Source organism: Passer domesticus, chromosome 8 (genome assembly GCF_036417665.1).
Source record: "Passer domesticus isolate bPasDom1 chromosome 8, bPasDom1.hap1, whole genome shotgun sequence".
Lineage (NCBI taxonomy): Eukaryota > Metazoa > Chordata > Aves > Passeriformes > Passeridae > Passer > Passer domesticus.
Genome location: NC_087481.1, coordinates 5361072 through 5382871, shown reverse-complemented (window position 1 = coordinate 5382871; position 21800 = coordinate 5361072). Strand labels below are relative to the sequence as shown.

The window sequence follows — 21800 nt, the reverse complement described above, 5'->3', positions numbered from 1 at the left end:
CAATTTGGCAGCCACAAAGCCAATGCCACCAAGAAAAATTTTCTTCTTGCTGCCACTCTTCAACTGCTTTTTCTGTTAAGGTGATTCCTGACTGTTTGTCTTCAAGCCCATCAGATAGCAGTGCAACATTCCTGTCCCATGAGAGCCCAGGTTCCTCCCTGGCCAGCAAGCAGATAATCCCAGGCTGTGCCCCATTTGTGTTTGTTGGAGCTCCTGGGATGTACTATTGGATATTTTAACAGGATCATTTGCTATTTTTTCTAATAATCAATTTATATCTTTACTGTAATATCTGCAGGACAGGGCAGTGCACATGGGGCACAGTGTGAACCAGAATCTTTGGTTTTCTGAGAACAAAGGCGCTCCTTGGGTGGAAAATGTTCTCTTGGCCCCAACTCTTCCTTGTGGTCCTTCCGAAGGACCCTCCAGGGAGGCATCAGCATTGCCCGGAAACAGGACCCAAACCATCCTTTAGGAAGCTGTTTATGGGCAGTGTCCACACACCCAGCAGCTCCCATTCCCAGTACCAAAGGTCTGATTTCCCATTTCCCACTGTGGGCTGCTGATGGATCCAGGGCTCCTCCCTGGGCCCTCCAAGGGAACCCCATTCCTCCCAGCATCGGTTGAGAACATTTCCAGCAATTAGATATTTTGAGTATTTTGGTTACTTTGATCTTTACATTCTCATAAGAATTTAATGACGAATCCTTGGTGAAACTGTAGAGGTGTTTGTGGCAAACAAAGTTTCTGGCTGACACTCAAGATACAACTTACAGACATCAGCAGTACTTCAGTGACAAGGTTACTCATTCTTTTTCTTCAGTCTCATTTGGGTTAGGAACAATAATTCTGTTGTCCATGGAGCTGGTGCCTTTTTAATTCCAGAACAATGCCCCCAAGGTCCTTTGCTGTTCATCTTTACCATGTTGTCTGTGGCTAACAAGGCTTGGTGGGGCCCTTTTCCCTTTGGCTGTAAGGGGCCAGGTCCCAGTCCCTGAGGGCACCCAGAATCCTGGATGGAATTTGTGTGCAAGTCCCTCAGTGTCACAGCAGCCTCCACATGGAGCCCCGTGGATCAGAGCATTTTCCAAAGGGGCCGTTGGGGAAAACAGGGAGACTTGGTCTGGCAGGATGTGCAAAACAGTATCCTGTAATATCTCCTTGTTCTCACACAGAATACTTGGCTGCAGGGACATATTCCCATTGCTCCTGCTCAGGTTTCAGGATTCAGTGCTGTCTTTCCCCAGAGCTGTTCCTTCACGTGCCTTGGGAGAGCCTTTTGGCCTCTGGGCCCACACTCTGGCTCCATTATTAGGACTGCTGCATCCAAACCCTTTATCTCCACAAACGGTGGTGATTGGAGGCGGATCTCCTTTATTCACAATTGTTCTTAAAATTGCAACAGCAATAATTGTGCTACCCTGTCATGGAGTTGAATAATTCAATCTTGTTCAGTGTTGTTTAACAAAATTATTGTAGTTTCTCCTTGATATTCTGCATCAATTCCTCCTGCCATGATATGAACCCTTTGCAAGGCCAAGCTCCAAGCGAGCAGTTACCAAACCAAAGTGTCCTGGAGGAATCTGAATTCCTGTCTCAGTATTGACAGCTCTCATTTGCTTCTGATTTATCCTAATTAATTCCAGTGCATGAAGGTCCAGCCCTGCAGCCTCTGGGCTGGCCCTGCCAGGGGCCATCACACCCAGAACAGTTTCCCAGGCAGTCCAAGTCTCACTGCCCATGGTTGTAGGTGCAAATTGGGTGCAGCTGTGCACAGCCACAGGGTTTCCATTTCCCCAGTGGGCCACTGTTAAGGGCATGGAGCACATCTGGGAAATGGGTTCTCCATGGGGACAGGTTCCCATCTCCTCATTTTTTCAACTGTTCTTTTAATAACCCTTTCACCCATTCAACAAATCCTGCAGTTTGAAGATAGTCTGGTTCATGAAAAACCCTGCAGTCTGAATCACGGTATTTTTCACAGTAACAGACAAAGCACTTTGCATCACAGTATCAGAAAACCCTGTAAAAATAGACAATTTTATCCCCTCCTCCTTTTTTCATTGTATACAATCTCACAAAGTTTACCTCTAACATTAGGGTCCTGGCCAATCATTTTCTGTAGAGTGTTTAATGTTACATCCCTGAGCAGCCAAAGCTGCCAAATTAGTATTGTCAGCACTATTTCACAGTATTACTTTTTTATACATAGATATAGATATTGATATAGAAATATAGATATAGCTAGATAGGTATAGACATACATATAAAATATATATATATCTATATATATATTAAGGTCTTATTATACTATAAATATGTACATAGTTATTTATGATATTAATATTTCACTTGCACAAATGCATCTGAGCTCAAGATTAAAACCTTCTGTTGCTCCATGTGGGAGCATTCCAACAATAACTGTTCCTTCTGAAGGTGCTGTTTCCAATGTACTGTTAACAAATTCATCTTTGTCTGCCCAAGCCCACAAGTTCTTTTCCTTTTCAGTATGCAATTTTTGGATACATTTTAAGACATCCAGGGGTTCAGCTTATTTTAAACAACTGCCCCACTGCTCACACGGTGCTGCGACCTCAGCCCACTCCAGAGCCAGCCAACTCCAGGGAAGGGCTTCCCATCTGGGAATTTCTGATGGCACTGACTCCTCACACTTACATTTAACAAGAGACATTTTGCTGTGATCTGGCCAGACTGTGCCAGTTTTGTTTTACCAGTGGGCAGGGTCAGCACCAAAGACACAGACTGCAGCTGAAGGAATCAGTGTCATTTACTGCAGCTCAAAGCAGCAAAGGATCACAAAAGGAGCAGCTCAGCAATGCACCCAACCATCACCACCAAAGATTGCAGCAGTAATTAAGAAAGATCCAGCACCAGTTCCCCTCAGACTTCACCATCCCCCAGATCCACACAGCAGCTGGGGGAAGCTGTCCCAGCCAGGGGCTGCAGAGCCACTCTTGGACACTGGGAATTCCTGCAGGTGCCTCCAGCCACAGGTGAGGCTCCAACCTCGCTGTGAGAGGGCCCAGCTCTGACAGTGCTGAATGAACAAACTGACAGCACTTCCAGTGCAGGAACATCTGGTTTCATCCTCCTCTTGGGTTCCTCCCAAAGCCTGGCCAGGGCCCCAGGAGGAGCCAAGGGAGGTGACTTTGATCCTTCAGCCCAAACAAGGCCAGATGTCAGATTTCATGGCCTTGTCTGGCTTCTAAATACAGAAAGGTCAATACATGTTTCACTAATGAGTGGCTACATCTATCACAGTGCTAATGACCATGCATATTTCATTAATGAGCAGATACAAAGATAACCTTTGGTTGGAAGGTTCATCCAGAGGCCACCTTTGGCTCAGGGCCTGCTGTTCAGGCCTCACTCAGGGCTGTTGTCCAGGCCTTGGCACCTCAGGGACGTGGTTTAGTGCTGGGTTTGGCACTGCTGTGTGACCAGCTCGACTGGGTGAGCTCAGAGGTCTTTTCCAACAGAAAGGATTCTGTGATTCCATGATTCTATCTGCTGAATTCAGCTAGGTCCATGTTAGCAGCACTCATTTGCTCAGAAAGTCCCCTCTTGCTCAGCTCTTGTGGCCTGAGGCTTCAGCTCCTTCAGCTGCTGGTGCTAAGCTGCTCATGCTGAATGAGACAACTCGGAGAGAAGAACACAGTCCATCCAATTCCTTCTGGGACACAGAGAGGGGAGGGTATGGAAACAGGAGCATTGTTTGGTATGGCCTCCTCTCTGTCCTTCATGCCTTTCAGCACTTTGAACCAGCCAGGAGCTTTCTCCAAGAGTGCAGTGAAGCTGCTGTTCCTGTCCCAGGTCTGGCTCTCTCCAGTCTCTGACCTTGCCTGGTTTTGTCCCTCTTGCTGTGCCCTCTCTTCCCCCAGGGCTCAGTGGCTGCTGCCCAGGACTGTGGGACTGGCACAGATCCAGTGGTCGAGACTCTCCTTGCTGTGGCCTTGGAGCTGCCTGGGCACAGCAGCCTTTTCCATCTGGAAGCTCCTCATGGACAGGGAGTCCCCAGCTCTGTTCCTTGCACAACCTCTAGGAGCCCAGGGCTGCCATCTCAAGTCCCTGCTGGCACTGGGGGCTCCCAGGTGCCTCAGGCTGCTGTGACACCGCTGCACATGGGAGGGAAGAGTGGCAGGGCCTGTGCTGAAAGTCAGCTCCATGTGCTGCTGCTGCTGCTGCTGCTGCTGCTGCTGTGGGGTCATTTGTCCAGGCCTGCCCCAGAGTCAGGGATCAGATCCAGGCCCTGCTGCTGCTCCCTCGGGATCAGCCCCAGTTTGGGTGTTGCTGTCAGGGCCAGCAGGAGCGGTGGCTGGAGCAGCAGGTGCTGACAGTGCCCCAAGCCCCGGGGCTGGAGGGGTCCCTGGGCTGGGCTGGGAGGGAGCTGCCCCTTGTTCTCCCTCTGCCCCAAGCAAAGCTGGGCCGGGCACAAGTGGGGCAGCACAGCCACCAGGGAGCCTGCGAGTCTCTTCCAGCCCTGGCTGCTCAGAGTTTGGGCCTTGGAGCTTCAGGTGGCCAAAGGCAGCTGCTCCTGGTACGTCTGAGTGTGCCCCCGTGTTCAGCAGTGCTGCTCCATCAGTCTGTGCCCAGCAGTGGGGAAAAGCCTCAGCCCTGCAGGGCCAGGAGCTGCCAGGCTCTGCCTGAGCAGCTCAGCCAGCAGGAAGGGAGCTGCTCCACACGGGAACCTGGAGCAAAGGGCTGCAGCACCTCGTGCTGGGTCAGAGCCAAAATTCTGAGAGGGAATAACAGAGTTATTCATGTGCATTGCTGCATCGGCACTGCAGGTGCTGTGCCTGCAAACACAGAGTTCAAGATGTGCAAAAGAATTCTGCAGCTCTTGACTGGATCAGCATGTCAGCAGTGCTGAACTCCAGCACAGTCCAAATGAAACACTTCACACCTCTGCTCATATCTGCTAGATTTTTTCTTCAGGGTATCCAGAGAAAAGTAAACAGAGGAGGAGCCGACATTTTCATTGTTTATCAGAAATGTTTCTCTTTTTGCTGTACATTCCTTTCTAGGATGATTTTTCCGTTAAAAAAAAAAAGGAAAAAAGAAAAAATACGAAAGATAAAAACAAAAAACAAATGTGTAGTGAAAATCTTCTCTAACTTTGGATTAAGAGGTAACTGATATTTTTAAAAAGAGAACTCATTTACTTGGCATGGATCCATATTACTGACATCAACATCACTTTTTTAAAAGATTCTGGGTTTTGTTTGCAATATTAAGTTATTTTAAATTGTGGTTGAATCAATAGGAAATTGAAAGATGGATTGTGCATGACTGTGTCTTGAGTGTAAAAATATTGCAGTTTGGAATTTGGATTTAAAGTGTTGGAAATGAAAGTTATAAATCCCAGTGGATTGTGTGACAGCAGCTTTTCCAAGAGGATGTGCAGCACTCCAAGGACTTCATCAGTGGGGTTGAGGGTACTTGGATCTTTGTCCTGTGCCACTCTGAGAATGTCATGGAATGGAACTTCACCTGCCACCAGCGCAGGTCACCCTCTACCACCAAAGCTCCTTGGACCTTGTGTCCCCCAGGCAGGCACAAAGTGTTTGTGCTGCTCCTCCTTCTGCAAAAACCCACAGAGAGCTGGGATTTTTCCAAGTCTCATGTCTGCGTTGGGCCAAATTCCTAGAGAAGCAGCAGCCTATCCCAATGAATATGGAAAGTTATATGGATGGTTGTGAGCTCCACTTCCTGCCTAGAAATCCTGAAACTGCTTCTGAATGCTGCTCCTTCAGGTCTTGGACGCCTTCTCACACAGAGCTGGGGAAAAAATCCCCTGGTCTCTGGCCAAAGGGTGAGTTATGCCAAAGTTAGAGCTCTGTGCGAAGTCTCTATCCACTCCTATCCTATTAATATACCAATATGTGGGGGTGTGCATGGATGTGTCTTGTACAAAAAGAAAGGAGTGTGCAAGCAACGTGACTGACACTTTCACTGTCCGTGTTCATCCCATACCCATGGGTACAGACATTATGGAAACCCGGGCACACACAGACCCTTCTGTCCATGGATACAGAGACATCCAAGAGCCTCTGGCACACACAGAGCCTTCTGTCCCTGGATACAGAGACATCCAAGAGCCCCTGGCACACACAGACCCTTCTGTCCCTGGATACAGAGACATCCAAGAGCCCCTGGCACACACAGAGCCTTCTCTCCATGGATACAGAGACATCCAAGAGCCCCTGGCACACACAGACCCTTCTCTCCATGGATACAGAGACATCCAAGAGCCCCTGGCACACACAGACCCTTCTGTCCATGGATACAGAGACATCCAAGAGCCCCTGGCACACACAGACCCTTCTGTCTCTGGAGGATGGAGCGTGGTGGCTGGGGGCAGTTGGTGGGCAGCGAGTCCTGGACAGCAGGCCAGACCCGGCTCCAGCCCTGCCAGGCCCTGCCAAGGCTCAGTGCTGGCTCCTCTGGAATGGGAAAGCCCTTCAGCATTCCCCCTGCCCAGAGGGGCAGTGCTGGCCTTGCAGCACAGGTTGTTTTCTCGTCAGGCTGCAGGAGATGAGAACACAACACTTGCCAACACTGAGTGCGAGGCACAGCTCCAGGTGCTCCCCATGAACCTCAGCTCTGGGAGCACTGTCTGCCCCAAGCTCCAGGGGCTGCAGTGGGAGCCCGGCTGGGCTCTGCCCTGGGGCCATCCTGCAGGGACAGCTGGAAACAGGCAGCATTCAGCTGCCACAAACAGCCAAGCCAGGGCTGCAGGGCAGCTGCTCCAGCCCGGACTGCACTGCTGTGTGCTGTGCTCTGGGGCTGGGGCTCCCCACACAGGGGACTGGACTGGTGTGCCAGAGGAGACAGAGAAGCTTCAGCTTCAGCCTCACTGAGGTGGGTGCATCGGCTGGGAAGAGTGGGGAGGCTCAAGGGGATTCACAGAGCTCATCCTGCTGCAAGGATGAAGGGAGTGGGAACTCAGCAGTGAGGAGAGCTGAGGGCTGGAGAGTGGCTCTGAATGACACTAAAATGCCACTGGACCTCTGAAACATTGCTGCTCCTCAGCCAGTGACAGCATGAGTCCCTAAACCTGGGGCTCAGCCCTCCTCATGGTCAGGGGCAACAAGGAAGGCAACAGAGTGATGGAGACAGCAATGGACTGGGAATTCACTGGGGGAAAAAAGGGAGCAGTTGAGAAGTAAAAGGCAGCTGGGGGAGAGAACTGTTCAGAGAAGGGCTGAGCTGCATTTTGACCAAGCTGAAAAATGTCATTTGGAGTCATCCCAGATTGATTTGATTTCAGGAGGTATTGAACAAGTTTAATTTTTGGGAGGTGTCACTCTGCAAACTTGAGCTGTGTTGCCAAAATGCTCAAGCAAGTCTGTGCTGCAGGTGACACCATTTCTTCTTTGGCTGATTCCAGGCCGGTGCTGAGCTCCAGCAGAGCCCTGGCAGAGCCCAGAGCAGCCTCAGCATCCACAGAGCCCGGCTGCAAGGAGAGAAAGCAGAAACTGCCCGTCAGCTGAAGGCTCCTGTCCCCTTGTCCCAGCTGCCCGTGGTACACAGGCCGTGCTGGCCGTGCTCAGAGCTGTGCCCAGAGCTGCCCATCAGTGCTGCCTTTGGGAGCAGGGCAGGAGGGCAGGACATGTGCCCAGCCTGCAGCCAGCCATGGCACATCCACCTGCTCAGCAGCTGCCCAGAGCAGGATGTTCCTGTGATCGCTGCCATCTCCCAAAGCTCTGATCCCACCCTGCCAAGCAGACAGGGACCCACCTCACGCCATCCATGGCTGGAAAAAAAGCTGGTCCCAAACGATGTCCTCAGCCTGCTCCAAGGGCACGGCCCATCCACGCCACAGCTGCTCCCAAGCACTTCCTGACCCAGACTGGACCAACCAGAATGCTTCCTCTAGAAAAACAAACAACAAATTGTTGAAAATAGATTACAGACAAAAAGGGAAAAAAAGAACAAAGGTAAAAATCATATGTCTGTGAGGGAATTGAGGAAGGCCCAAGCCCTGCATGCCAGGGAAAAACACAGACATGTGTGAGCAAAGCCCAGGTTTTCTCCCTTCCCCCTGCACTGTCCCCCACAATAACCGTGATCCCAAAGCAAACAAGGGCAGTGGAGCAGCCCAAGCCCTTCCTTGCCTGCACAGCAAAGCAGCCCCTGCACAGGTTCTGGAGTCCCACCTCTGCTCCCACCATGGGGGTTTGTTTGTGTCGGGCTGGCTGCCCCAGCCCCAGCCCCAGCCTGGGGCACGGTGGGTGCTGGGGGCTGTTGGCAGGGCCAGGAGCCCACTCCCATTTCGTACACACCCCAGCCCATGCCCCCAGCCCTGCCAAAAGCAGCTGGGCAGCCGACTGAAGGATCAGCTGCATCTGCCTCAGCCAAGGGGGAACCTTTGCTTCCCAGCCAGGCTGGGCAATGCCCAAATCTGGGAGCATTTCCCCAGGTGTGGACTCATCTGCAAATTCCCTGTGGAGTTTGGCTTTGAAGAAGGTGCCACAATCAAAGTGCATCACCTTCAACTGCTGGTGGCCAGGTTGAGGAAGAGGTTGTCATCCTTGATGTCATCCTTGCTGTCCCCAGCAGCAGCAGCCCCATCTGGTACAGCTTCTCTAGGGGCTCTTTCTCCTTCCCTGGGGTGAGACCAGGCTGTCAGGGCTAGGTCCAGGGCCCCAGCTATCAGGGAATCAGGACAACCAAAACCAGCTCGCATGGTGGCCACCAGGGCTGGGCAGAGCAGCTCAGCTCCAGCACAAGGGCTGCATGTTCCCATCCCATGACCCTGGTGCAGTGAGACAGGCTAGGTTTCTTTGCTTCTCATTGCCAAGGCATGTGTGCAGCTGTAACTTACCAGGGCCCCACAGCACAGTGTGCCTGTGGCTCTCTCCCTTCTTCTAGGGCAGATGAATATCCTGCATCCAAGTATGACAGAACACCTCTTCTAATGAGGGTCTGTCCAAGGAGTGCATGGATAAACACCACCCAATCAGATTTTGGCACTCTGGGGAGAGAAACCAGAAACTGCCTGTCAGCTGGAGAAGGCTCCTGTCTGCTTTGCCCCACTATTCCCATGCCCAGGCCATGCTGGGCCTGAAGTTTCTTGGTTTTGGAGCTGAGCAGGACATGTGCCACCTCCTCAGCAGCTGCCAGAGCGGGATGCTCCCGAGCCCGCTGCTGTCTCCCAGCACTGGTATTGCACCCATGCCCAGAGAAGAGGATTCAGCTGGAGAGAGCCGTTGTGGCAGTGAGAGCAGGCCCCAGCTGAAGTTCCAGCCCCTCCTGAAAGGCATCTTCCCACAGACCATCTCGTGCAGCAGGATGCCCAGGGAGCAGATGGTAGCTGGCTCGCCATGGTACCAGCCAAAGCGGGTCCATTCCGGTGGGCTGTATGATGGTGTTCCTGTGGAATACAGATGGAGTTCATCAGGGGGATGCTGCTGCTCCAGAGCCTGGCCCCAGCATCCCTGGGCATGCCAGAGCTGCATCAGTGGCACACAGGGTGACCACTGCCCTCTCGCCAGCACCTGGGACTGGTGTACAAACTTTGGGTTGGAGAAGAAGCCACTGGTGTGGGAAGGGGACAGTGGAAGCCCTGGCTAGGCCTGACCATGACACGCAAAGGAAAAACCCACTCAGTGCAGGGGAAAAACCATGCCCTCATTCTCCCTGCCTGCATTGTCCCAAACATATTATGAAGCCAAGGCAAACAGGGTGAGTGGAGCAGTCCAAGCCCTTCCTCTTGCCTGCACACAAATCGGCTGGGGCACAGGTTCCAGCCTCCCTCTCTGCTACCCCCACCCACGGCTGTTTTTGTCAGGCTGGCTGCCCCAGCCCAGCCCCAGTCCTGGGCACAGTGGTGGGCAAAGGCTGCCAGCAGGGCTGGAAGATGGCTCCCCACCCAGCCCTGCTCTAAAGCAACTCAGCTGCAGATTCAGTCCCCTGAGTGGCAGCAAAAGGGAGAATCCCCGCTGCCACACCCAGCTTGGGCTGTGAGATCTTGGGCCGTGAGATGCCAGGAGCGGGAGCACAGCCCTGTGTAGGCTCACCTGTAAAGTGAGTGTAGGCTGTGTCTTGCAGGTAGGTGCCACAGCCGAAGTCAATCAATTTGGCCTGCCCGGTGGCCAGGTCAACCAGGATGTTCTCTGGTTTGATGTCGCGGTGCAGGACCCCGCAGCTGGTGCAGTGCCGCACGGCTTCCAGCACCTGGCAGAACAGCTGCCGCGCCACCTCCTCGGACAGGAACCCCCGTGCTTGAATGAAATGCAGGAGGTCCTGAGACTGCTCTGGCCGCTCCAGCACCATCACAATGTCGCTGGGGAGCTCAACCCACTCCAGCAGCTGGACGACACCAGGGAAGCCAGTGGACACCTTGTCCTGCAGCACAACCTCCAGGGGAGCGCTGGTGCTGTTGGGCTGCGGGAGGAGCACGATGCCGTCAGTGGGGCCGATGCTGGGCCAGGGCTGGGCAACACCTCAGCCAGCCCGGGATGCTCTGCGCCCTGCGCTGGCCCCACGCCCGCTCCCCCTCGGGATGTCCTGGCGGCTCCCACCATGCCGGGGCTCGGCTCATCCCCGCCCGGCACGGCCCGGCTTCTCCCGCTGTCCCGGCTCACTCACCAGCTCGCTGCAATGCCAGATGCGGTTCCGTGGCACCCTTTTGATGGCCACCTGCAAGCCAAGGGGAGCAGCGGGCTCAGCTCAACGCCCGCCCCTGCCCAGCACCATCCTCCTCCTCCTCCTCCTCCTGCGCCCCCTCCTCCTCCGCCCGCCGCCGGCCCCGCCGCTCACCGGGGCGCCGACCGAGAGCCGCGTCCCCGACCAGACGCTGCCGAATCCTCCATGCCCCAGCAGCGACCCCAGGCAGTAGCGCTCCTTCAGGGCCTCCTGCGCCTTCCCTGCGGGCGGGACGCGGCTGTCAGCGCTCGGCCCGGGGCCAGCAACGGCCCCCGAGCGCCCCTCACCCGCCCCGGCCCGGCCATCCCCCGGCGTTCGCTCTTTGCAACGCGACCCGGGAGCCGCGGGGCCGGGGGCCGCGCTGCCGAGCGGCGGAGCAGGGACCGGGCAAGCCGCAGCGGAGGCGGCGGGAGTGGTTGCGCCGCGTGTGTCCTCCGCGGGCCCCGGGAGGAGCCGGGGCCGGGGCCGGGCTCGGGCCAGGCGGAGCCAAAAGCCGGCGATGCCGCCCCAGGCACTGAACCCCGCCCAGCAGCGCTGCCGCCAGCACGGCCAGAGCCGGGCTGGGACCAGACCTCGGTGGGACGGCCGGGGGCGGGCACGGGGCAGCCCCGCCCGGCGCCAGGGGCGGGCCGGGGGCATGGCGCGGCCCGGCACAGGGAGAGGGAGGCGAGGCGAGGAGAGGAGAGGCGAGGCGAGGCGAGGCGAGGCGAGGCGAGGCGAGGCGAGGCGAGGCGAGGCGAGGCGAGGCGAGGAGAGGCGAGGAGAGGCGAGGCGAGGCGAGGCGAGGCGAGGCGAGGCGAGGCGAGGCGAGGCGAGGAGAGGCGAGGCGAGGCGAGGCGAGGCGAGGCGAGGCGAGGCGAGGCGAGGCGAGGCGAGGCGAGGCGAGGCGAGGCGAGGCGAGGCGAGGCGAGGCGAGGCGAGGCGAGGAGAGGAGAGGAGAGGAGAGGAGAGGAGAGGAGAGGAGAGGAGAGGAGAGGAGAGGAGAGGAGAGGAGAGGAGAGGAGAGGAGAGGAGAGGAGAGGAGAGGAGAGGAGAGGAGAGGAGAGGAGAGGAGAGGAGAGGAGAGGAGAGGAGAGGAGAGGAGAGGAGAGGAGAGGAGAGGAGAGGAGAGGAGAGGAGAGGAGAGGAGAGGAGAGGAGAGGAGAGGAGAGGGACGCCGGGAAGGGGAGAGCAGGAGAGGGAGAGGAGAAGGGAATTGAAAGTTTTTTCTCTCGCTGCCGCTGCTGCTGCCGCTGCTGCTGCCGCTGCTGCAACTGAAGCTCCAGGGCCGTTTGTCCCCGTGTCCGTTTGTCCGTTGCCCGCTCGCCCCCGCCCCGAGCCCCACGTTCCCCGAGGGCAGCCCCTGAGCCTCTGCAAACACGGGAACTTTGCCGAGTTCAGCCAAGAGCCAGAGTCTGGACTCCTGCACAGTGCCTCAGGAATCCCCTCGGTCCCTGCTGTGCATTGTCCCTGCTGAGGGTCAAACACTCTCAGAGCGTGTTCCCTGAATGCAGAATTTGTACCTGACCCAAGCACTGCACTTACCTCTCCAGCATTGCTTTCCAAGAAAAACAGGGGAAGCCAAACTGTGTGTAGGTCATGGTATCTTAAAATGTCTAAAACGTGACAACTCATGGATCTTAGCGGTGAGATCTGTTTGGAATTAATGGGATGGACAACTAGTGCAAGATGGAAAAGGGGAGCATAAAAATAAATCGAGACAAACGTCTTGAATTGTTTCAATTGTCATTTAATATCTTAAAAGCTCTTTTAGTTTTTCCATAATCTTCTCCTCAGTCCTGTTTGCTTTTTCCAAGAACCTTTCCCGGAGAACGAGGTGCAGCTTCTGTCACAAGGTGTGCCACCAACTACACCTTTCCACACTGTGTGTGCAGCACAACTCTTGCAGCAAAGCAGGACAAATATTTGAAGAATTTTGCAGCTTGTTCTTTTCTTTTCCTTGTGGGCTGGGCAGTTGTGCCATTGGTAAGGTTTTCATTGTTACTGTTCTACCCTAAGAAAACATGACAGGCTACCAAGAACTCCTGGGGAATGCAAGCCTGACTGAATGCAAAGAAAGAATCTCCAGAGCCTGCAGCCAGAAGTGGAGAGCTGTGTGATCATCATTCCAACACCCCCAAGGACATCTTGAAAGTGATCTAGAAGATGAAAATGGGCTGACAGAGGGAGTTTGTTTCTGTGCTCACTTCAGATTCTTCTACATCTGAAATCAATCCTACAGTCTCCATCTACATCAAGAGTACAATCAGTTCATAAAAAGCACCAGAACAATCTGCACCTCTCAGGAGATGACTGAAAGAATGTGAAAAGGAAAAATGCAGGAGAAATGCATTTCTCAGCACTGCAGTATTTGCCTGCCTGAAACCCTCCTCCATTTCCTCCCCATGCCTGGATCTGTTGGTGTCAGTTCTGTATTCGGTGGTGCCTCCAGCCCTGAATCCCCTCATCTACAGCCTGAGGAACCAGGAGCTCAATGCTGCAGTGTGGAGACTGATGACTGGACATAGTAGGAAGCATTGAACTGATTGCCAATTTCTGCAAATCACTTGTAATAAAATCATCTTTTATAGCTCTTTTGGTTTGGTTCTTCGATTTCCCTGTAGTTTAGCTTTTTTAATATTCTTCCTAAAGCTAGATGATTGTTTCTGCCATCTCTGACTTTGTTTCTCTCCACCTTCCCTGTGGCCACAGACTGTGACAATGAGGGGCTGCAGTCTCAAAGGTTTTAAAGGAACTAAAGGAACTCTCCCATCAGTGTTTTCTGCAGAGGTGCCCTTTTGTTGCCATCTCTGGAGCTGCAGCAGCAATGTCTGTGTGCAGAGCTGGGGGCAGATCAGTGCTGGCACAGCAGCTGTCCCCAGCAGCAGCAGCAGCACTTGGTGTTGCCAGTGCTGCTGCCGTGGCCCTGCCCCGCTGCCCTGGTGGCCCTGGTGTTGCTGCAGGGCCTGAGTGCTCTCGGGGCTGGGCACAGTCCTGGGGGTGGCAGTGCCGGGGCTGCAGCAGGGACAGGCCATGGGCACTGCTGGGGCAGCGCTGACGCCTCAGGCCAGGCCCTGGGGGCTGCAGGCTCCTTGCCCGGGCTCTCTCAAGAACACGGCCAGGCCAATGCTCAGCACAGAAAAGCCCCAGGGTGAGCAGCCCCAGGCTGGCCGTGGGCAGGCTGGGGGCAAACAGCATGGCTGGGGCTCTGCAAGGGCCCTGGGGGAGACGGGAAGGAGCAGCAGAGCAGGGGCTGATCCATCCCCAGTGCGCTGCACAGCCCAGGGCAGCGTCCCAGAGCGTCCTCATGGAGGTGCCAACAACATCCCCCCTCTGCAGCCCTGGCCTCTCGCCCAGCTCACAGAGGTGCCGCATCCTTGCAGGCACAGCCACGGCAGCACTGGCTCAGGAGCCCCTGTTTGCATTGCACAGAGCAGGCAGGAGCACCCCCATGCTGTTGCTTGTGGGGACATGAACCTGAGGGAGCACAAATGCCATCAGCCCCTGGGGCCAGCAAGGGCTGGGGGACACCAGGGAAACCACTCCGCTTTATTGTGACAAACATTTGAGATCACCAAGTCCAAACTGCACCCTAACACTACCTTGTCTACCCAGAGCATCGTCCAGTTAACCACCGCTCCCTCATGTGCTATCAACCAAACTTCTCTTCCAGACCCCTCACCAGCCTTGTTGCCCTTCTCTGGACACGCTCCAGCCCCTCCATGTCCTTCCTAAATTGGGGACCCAGAACTGGACACAGCACTCGCGGTGCTGCCCAAACAATGCTGAGCACAGGGGAAGAATCACTGTCCTGCTCCCGCTGGCCACACCATTCCTGATCCAGGCCAGGATCCATTGGCCTTCTTGGCCACCTGCGCACACTGCTGCCTCATGTCCAGCCTCTTGTCCATCAGTCCCTGCAGGTCCCTTTCTGTCTGGCTGCTCTCCAGCCACTCTGTCCCCAGCCTGTAGCACTGCAGGGGTTGTTGTGGCCAAAGTGCAGGACCTGGCACTGGGACTTGTTAAACCTCACCTTGCTGGATTTGGACCCTGGATCCAGCCTGTCCAGGGCCCTGTGCAGTGCCCTCCTACCCTCCAGCACATCCACACTCACACCCAGCTTGGTGTCATCTGCAAATTTGCTGATGCTGGACTCAATCCCCTCATGCAGATCATCAGTGCAGATACTGAAATCCACGCTGGCTGGCTCTGATCCCTCGGCCATCCTGTAGGTGCCCTGTGATGGCTCTCAAGGTGATCTGTTCCATAACCTTGCCAGGCACCCAAATCAGGCTGACAGGCCTGGAGTTCCCCAGATCCTCCTTCCAGCCCTTCTTGGGGATGGGCTCACACTAGCACCTCCACTCCTCTGGGACCTCCCTGCTGATCCAGGACTGATGGTAAATGATGGAGAGCAGCTTGGGGAGATCATCCACCAGCTCCATCATCCCTCTAGGATGGATCCCCTCTGATCCCAGAGACACCTGTGAGCACCTGAGTGGCTCAGCAGGTCCCCAGCTGCTTCCTCCTGGATTCCAGGGGGCTGTTCTGCTCCCTGTGCCCATCTACCAGCTCAGGAGAACACTTGTCCTGAGGATGGCCTGTCTTATTGTTGAAAACTGAGGCAAAGAAGGGCTGAAGTACCTCAGCCCATTCTTCATCTTTGGTAATCATATCCCTCACAGTAAGAAATGCAGGTTGTCCTTACCCCTCCTTTTGACATTAACGTACCTATAAAAACATTATAATTAACCTTCACAGAAGTATCCAAGTTAAGTCCTAACTGAGCTTTTACCTCTCTAATTTTCTTTCTGCATGACCTAACAACATCCTTAAACATTTCTTGATTTACCTGCCTCTATGTCCAAAGGTGCTGCACCCTCTTTTTAATCCCTAGAAATATCCTTTTTAATCCCTTTTTAATTCCCCTTTTCCTTGAAAAGCTCCATGCCCAGCCAGGCCAGTCATTTCCCCCTCTGGGTCATCTTTCTGCACAAAGGGGGCAGCCTACTCTTGCCCCTTCAAGATTTCTTTTTTCAAGTGTTTCCATCCTTCCTGGAACTAGTTGTTTTTAAGGGCTGTTTTTTTAAAAAAATCAATACCTGATTTGGTACTCCCCAAATCTGCATCCTCAACAGGCCAAAGTCTGTCCTCAAAAGTCCAGTGTAGAAGATTTATTGATGCCCCTCCTTCTTTTACAGAATATTTAAAAAGTCAATAATTTCATTGTGACTGTGCCCTAAACAGCCTCTGACCAGCACTTCTCCCACCAGCCCTTCTCTGTTCATGAACAGCAGGAGACAGAGCTTTCCTTGGGAGTGGGAATTGCAGGAAACCTCCCCAAAGTGCAGCTTGGAAGGTTCAGGCTGGAGCTGAGGAGAAAGCAAAGTCCCTGCCAGGGTGGAATTGTGGTGCTCGAGGTGTGGCAGCGTGAGGCTGGGCCATGGCCGGCTCTGTGTGCCAGGAGCCGGCAGCGCTGGGTGCCGGGAGCCCAGGGAGGGCACAGAAACACTGGGTGAGAAATGCTGGGGCACAGCGAGAGGGGCGAGTGCAGCCGGCCAGGGCACAGGAGCAGCACGCACAGGGGGCACAGCCTGCAGGACAGATGGCCAAGGGCTGGGCAGGGCTGGCAGGGCAACAGGCACCCAGGCCTTTGTGCCCTGGGCTCGGGCAGCGCCTCTGGAGGCCCCACAGCAGGAACGTTCCTGGCAGGGGCTGCACTTTGGCTCTCCCTCGGCCTCCCTGGCCAGGCTGGCAGGGGCTGCAGGTTGATGGCATTTGTCCTTGCTGCCCCTCACATCCCCCTGCCCCACAGAGAGCCTCGAGCCACCCGTGAGGGACAGGCCCTGCTGGCCCAGGCTGGGCTCAGGGCTTGGCCTTTCTGCTTCCCCCAGCCAGCCCAGGCCTTGCTCAGCATTGCACTTCCCTGCCTGAGCCTTGGGCTCCCTGCACTCCTGGCCTCAAGGATCTGCTCTCACCAGTCCCTGGGAGCCTTTGGCACTCCCTGCCCTCACTGGGGCCCAGCCATGCTCCAAGGCACTTGGAGTTTTGCTGCTGACTCCTTGAGCAGCTTCTTCATCCTTCTCTCAGTGCCTGAGGCTCCTGGACCCAGCCCCAAATCCACCGTGGGGCTGATAAAAACACAGAAAGCCCTCAGGAGCTCTCTGTCTCCCTTCAATTGTCTTCAAGTGTCCAGGGCTTGTGCAGTGATTGGAGTCAGTTTGGAGTTCTGTTAAGGAGGGAGATTACAAAGTGCACCTCATGATTTTTGGTTTTTTAATCTCATGTGTGGGTTTGTTTTTTGGTTTTTTTTCATTGCAGAGAAGAGGTGATAGAAGTGATCTTGATGCTGAATGTCTCATTAGGAGATCTGGGAATGGAGAAGAATGAGCCCCTTGCAGGCTGACCCTGTTTGGACAACCTGCTCCTCACCCCCAGCCTCACCATGTCTGACATGGCCCACCTGGCACTGACATCCCTGTGCCCTGCAGCAGAACCTTGTCCCCTGAGCTCTGCAGCTCCACATCCCAGCCCATTGCAACATGTCCCACCTGCTCTCCTCAGGGCTCTGCCTGCATGCAGGCCCAGTTGTTTTCCTGCTTGTAAGGAAGGAGTAGGAAAGCCTGAGCAGATTTCCTGAACAACAAACCCCACTCAGGAACCACCTGCTCAGTCCAGGCTGCCTGGAATGGTGTTACCTTTCTACAAGGGACAGTGTGACCAGAAATGATCTCTGGAAGCAGAATTCTCAGAGTTTTTCAGCTGAATTGCCTGTCCCTGTCCTTTCCCTGGATCTCTGCTGCAGATGGAAGCTGCTGGTGCCATTCTCACCTTTAACCTCTCTTTTGAATGCAAACAGATGTTCCCAGGTGTGTTAAGCAGGTGTTGCTCAATGTTTATGCAAAGGTTTTTGGTTCCTCGTGCAGCCAAGGAGACCCTTGTGACACAGCGAGGGCTCATGGAACCAGTGGTCCATTGTGACACTGCCCATTCAAGGAGACCATGGTGACACCATGGAACCTCATGGAACAGAGGATCCATGGTGACACAGCGGAGCCCTGTGGAACCAAGGAGCCTTTATGATGCTGCAGATCCTCATGGAACCCAGGGTGCATTGAGGCACAGCCAGGCCTTGTTGGAACCAAAGAAACTTCTGTAAAAAGCACGGTAACTCACAGAACCAAGGAGTCCATTGTTACAGAATAAAACCTATGGAACCAGGGATCCATTGTGACAAAGTGGGGCCTCATGGAAACAAGGGGCCACTGTGACATAGCGGGACCTCACGGAACAAATTGTGCATTATGACAATGTAGATCCAAGGAGGCCATGGTGACACTATGGAATCCATGCATCCAAGGGGCCATTGTGACACTGAAGAACTTCATGAAACCCAGGGTCCACTGTGACACAGCAGGGCCTCATTGGAACAAAGGAACCATTGTTGACAGTACAGAAACTTATGGAACCAAGGGGCTGTGGTGACACAGGAGGGCCACATGGAACCAAGGAGGCCAGTGACATTTAGGAACCTCGAGAAACCGAGGGTCCATTATGACACTGCAGAAACAAGGAGGCCATTGCTGACACTATGGAAATTCATGGAACCAAGCAGCCATTGTGACACTGCAAGGTGGCATTGAACCAGGGAGACCATGGTGACACTAGAGAACCTCATGGCACTAAGGGTTTATTGTGACACAGCAGGGGCCCATGGAGACAATTGTCCATTGTGACAATGTGGATCTGAGGAGACCATGGTGACACTATGGAAGCTCATGGAACCATGGATCCATTGTGACAAAGCAAGGCCTCGTGGAACCAAGGAGACCATAGTGACATCATAGAACCTGGTGGAACCAAGGGTTCATTGTTACAGTCCAGAACCAAGGGGACCATGGTGACAATAAGAACCTCACAGGACCAAGATTCCATTGTTGAGCAGTGGGGCTTCATGGAACCAAGGAACCACAGCAGGGCCACACAGAACCAATGGTCCGTAGAGATACTGCAAATTCAAGGAGACCCTGGTGATGCTATGGAACCTCATGGAACCAAGGGGCCATTGTGACACTGTGGGACCTCACTGGAACAAAGGACATGGTTGATGGGACAGAAGCTCCTGGAAACTATGGGACATTGTGACACTGCAGAGCCTCGTGGAACCAAGGAGACCACTGGGACACTGAGGAACCTTATGGAACCAAGCAGCCATTTTCACACTATGGAACCAAGGAAACCATTGTTGACAGTACAAAACCTCATGGAAATGCGGGGCCATTGTTATACAGCGAGGCCTTGTGGAACCAAGGGGCCATTGTGACACTACAGGGCCCCATGGAACCAAATATTCATGGTGACACAGCAGGGCTGCTTGTGACCAGTTGTCCATTTTGATACATCCAAGAGACCAGGGTGACACTATGGCAGTTCATGGAATCAAGGGGCTGTTGTGACACACCAAGGCCTCATGGAACCAAGGACAGCATTGTGGCAGTGCAGAACCAAGAAGGACATTTTGACAGTATGGAACCCAATGGAACCAAGGGTCCATTGTTATACATCAGGGCCTGATGAAACCAAGGGGCCATCGTGAAACTGTGGGGCATAACAGAGTCAAGGACACCACTGATAATGAAATCCACAGGACAGAAACTTTTGAACACAGTTTTGAATATTTGAAAGCAGGTATTCTTTATTGCAGCATGGTGGTCACTTGGGCCGTCCTTCCTCCATTCAAGCCTACTTAGCATCAAATGAACAGAGTTTTTATCACACACACTGATTATGTGTTCATTAGCTATCCCCACTTTCTTTGAATTTATTTGACATAGTTACTCCCCTTATCAAAAATCCTTATATGGCTCTTTGGGGTCTGTCTTCAACATTTGGTGTCCTTTTTAGGTGGCTGTTCCTCAACCCCCACTTTTGAGTAAGGGCAATATTATTGTTCTGTATAACTTCTGCTTTGTCAGCCTTGCAGAGCTGAGCTGGCATCTTGCTTGCATTTTGTGTGATTTCTGTTTGCCTCTTCTACATCCTTTATCCATTTCTCCAAGGCTGTGCTGTTCTGTTCTACTGTTCTTGATAAGAGTAAATGTTGTTCTGTTCCCCTGTCCTTGTCACAGTGCTCACCTCACATGAAGTGTGTCTGCAATCCCCCAACCTATGGGCTTGGGGTGGGCAAGTGTTCCTGGGGAAACAGGGATGGGACAGCTGGGCTGGACTGACCCAAGGGATGTCCCACTCCATGACGCACCATGTTCAGCAATCAACTGAGAGAAACGGGGGGACAAGGTGGGTAGGGGATTAATTTCTTTAATTTCTTTTTTAAGACATTTTTCTTTCAAAACAGCACCTACACATACAGAGTCTTCTCCTGTGACAAGGTGGTTAAATATTTTCTGCTGATAAGAGATTTCCTGTGGATTTGCTTTTCTTCTGTTTGTGGCCTTTTCTTTTTGTGGTTGGTTTGTTTGTGGGGTTTTGTGTTGTTGTGGGTGGGTCTTGCTTTGGTTTTCTTGATTGGGTTTGGGGATTTTTTGGTTTGAGTTTGGGTTTTTCCCTATTGAATTGCCTTTCTTCTGATGCATAAGTTTTCCCTGCCTTTTCTTGTGGCTTGCTTGGCACCTGATGGCAAGACAAATTTACCTAACTCAGTCATCTTGCCCAGTTATGTTTTGCAGTCACTATTTACTAGATGAGTTTGGTCACAGACTTGGCAACATCCACAAAGGAATTAAAAGTTAATTTCTTCCCATTGTAGAGATAACAGAAACGTTCCCCAGCAGTGGTGAAGGGCTGGTCACTGAGGGATGTCACCAGGGTGTGGCTGCCAAGAGGACTCTGTACCACAGATGACATTTGACCCTCATTGTTCAACCAAATTCCCACCCACCCCATGTTCCACCCCTTCAGCCCAGCTCTCTCCAGTCTGAGAGGAGAGCACAGCTCTGAGAAGAGCACAGCAGACCCTGTCACAGGCCTGGCTGAAGTCTGGGCACACAACATCCCACATGGATGTTGTGTGCCCAGACATTTCTTCTCCCTCCCATGGGGGATCTGCAGTCCCTGCCTTGTCCTACCAGTGCCTGGAATGGCTGCAGGAGGATTTGCCACATCCCCTTCCCTGCTGAGCCTGACCAGACTGTGACTCTCCCAGTCCTCCTCCCAGTCCTGTTTGCAGACTGGTTCCATGTCTGTCCTTCAGAAGTGCCCAGGACCCTCTGGAATGGCTCTGGCCTTTCCAAGGGGTTTGACAGAGGTCTCACAGTGACACTGCCCAGCCTTCTCAACAGCCCTGACACCAAAAAGCCCTTCCAGAGGAGTGCCCAGGACACAGCTCTGAGCTGTCCCTGTCCTGAGGGCAAGTTTAGATGGGTGACTGTGGGGTTTTATTCCCACACAGCTCCACTGTGCAGCTCACAGCTCTCCTGAGCACTTCTCTCAGTGCCTCCCTAAGCCCCTCCTTTCTGCTCCAGAGGCTGTAGAGGAGAGGGTTCAGCAGGGGAGAGGATTGTGTTTAAAAAATGCTGTGTCAGAATGTCTCAGGACACACAACTGATCTGGGCACCAATGACACAGAAAATCATGAGGATGCCCCAGAAAACTGTGGCACTGCAAAGTAAAAGGAGGAGGTGGAGAAAACCTTCCCCTGCCATCAGCCCTGGCACAAGCTGGAAAGGCCCAGGAAGGTTCAGCACAGACCATTCAGCATCTGATGGGTACTGGCCACCAACAAGAAACACCTGACGCAGACCCGAGTCTCTGATCTGATCCCACTGAGCCTTGGGAGAACAATGAGCATCTTTAGAGTCCAACCCTTGGACTCTAAACTGTGGCAGAAGCTCTCAGGCGCTGGGCTGAGGAGATCCCTTTGCTGATGGCAGTGCTGGGGTAAAGGTCAGCTCTCCCACAAAAGCTCTCATTACTGCACCTGCTTCCAGAGCACGCAGACCACAACAAGGGCTCCAAAGGAGAGTGTAGAGGAGCCAAGAGCAGCTCAGAAAAGATCATGTGCTGGTGCTCCCTGACTGTGCTGCTCTGCTGCAAAGCATCACAGCTTTTACAAAAGACTCAGTGAAAGGGTAGCAGAGAAAGCATATCCTGCAGATCCCTTTATTTTGTTTAAAGACCAGAGAGCACAGTTC

The 21800-nt window shown here is 53.6% G+C and overlaps 1 protein-coding gene across 1 annotated transcript in view; it reads left to right on the top strand.

Moving 5' to 3' along the window:
• Positions 1 to 21800, top strand: part of LOC135306179 (zinc finger protein 850-like) — a gene marked incomplete at its 5' end in the record, with an annotated part of 412436 nt that overhangs the window by 261607 nt on the left and 129029 nt on the right. The gene's annotated exons all lie outside the window — the stretch shown is intronic.